This window comes from Calidris pugnax, unplaced genomic scaffold (assembly GCF_001431845.1).
Source record: "Calidris pugnax isolate Ruff unplaced genomic scaffold, ASM143184v1 scaffold1493, whole genome shotgun sequence".
NCBI lineage: Eukaryota > Metazoa > Chordata > Aves > Charadriiformes > Scolopacidae > Calidris > Calidris pugnax.
Genome location: NW_015091985.1, coordinates 1,847 through 3,454, shown reverse-complemented (window position 1 = coordinate 3,454; position 1,608 = coordinate 1,847).

Here is a 1,608-nt window from a genome sequence, read left to right as displayed (position 1 = left end):
CACCCCCGACAGCGCCCAGAGCCTGCAGAGCCCCCCCAAAGGGGACCCCCCCTTCTGAGCCCCGCCCCCGCTCCACCCCGGCCCCCCCCCCTCCGCCAAGATGGCCACCGGGGCACCACGGACCTGCTGCAAGTGGCTGGGCCCTGCTTGGGTCACCAAGATGGCCGCCAGGCTGAGATGGACGCCCCAAGATGGCTGCCAAGGCAAGATGGCTGAACCAAGATGGCCACCAGACCAAGATGGCTGAACCAAGATGGCTGTTGTGCCAAGATGCCCCCCCCAAAATGGCTGCCAAACCAAGATGGCCGCCCCAAGATGGCCGCCAGACCAAGATGGCTGAACCAAGATGGCCACCAAGCCAAGATGGCCCCCCAAAATGGCCGCCAAACCAAGATGGCCGCCCCAAGATGGCCACCAAGCCAAGATGGCTGCCCCAAAATGGCTGCCAAACCAAGATGGCCGCCAAACCAAGATGGCCGCCCCAAGATGGCCGCCGATGACATCATCACCCACCAGCCCCAGGTTGGTGACGTCACAGGGCGATGGGCGGGGCCTGGTCAATGACATCACCGCCCGCACCTCATTGGCCCCACCCCGTGACATCACAAGGTGCCCTTCCATGACGTCACAGCCCATTGGCCATGCCCTTTCCTTTCAACCAATGAGGGTGGGGCTGGGGGAAGGCCCCGCCCCCCGGGGGGGGTGGTGTGGTCCCAGTGGGCGGGGTCTGGGAGGGCGTGTCCCAGGAGAGTCTCTTTTTATTGGGTGTTTTTTGACCGATTCTGGGACTTTTCAGCCCAAAACGGGAGCCAATAAACAGCTGTGGCTCCTCCTTGCCCCGCCCATATGCAAATGAGGGGGAGGGGCTAAAAAGGGGAGGGGGGAGGGTCCCCCAAGGGCACCATGGGCTCCTCATGGTCCTCGTTGGCCACAAGGGCCACAAGGGCCACCAGGGGGCCCCATGGCCCCAGGTGTCCCCAAAGGCCACCCCATCCCAGGTGTCACCAAGGTCCCCAAGGCCACCACGTTCCCCCTTGTCCCCAGGGCCACCATGGTCCCCATGGCCCCAGGTGTCCCCAAGGGCCACCATGATCCTGGAGGTCCCCAAGGTCCCCAAGGCCACCTCCATCCCAGGTCTCCCCATGACCCCAGGTGTCCCCAAAGGCCACCACCACCCCAGGTGTCCCCATGGTCCCCAAGGCCCCCATGTTCTCCAGTGTCCTCAGGTGTCACCAAAGGCCACCACGTTCCTGGAGGTCCCCAAGGCCCCCATTGTCCCCAAGGCCCCCGTTGTCCCCAAGGCCACCACCACCCCAGGTGTCCCCATGGTCCCCAAGGCCCCCATGTTCTCCAGTGTCCTCAGGTGTCACCAAAGGCCACCACGTTCCTGGAGGTCCCCAAGGCCCCCATTGTCCCCAAGGCCCCCGTTGTCCCCAAGGCCACCACCATCCCAGGTGTCCCCATAGTTCCAGGTGTCCCCATAATCCCAGGTGTCCCCATGGTCCCCACGTTCTCCAACGTCCCCAAGGCCCCCACGTTCTCCAGCCCCCCCGTGCCCCCCGTTGTCCCCGTGCCCCCCGTTGTCCCCGTGCCCCCCGGTGCCCCCCG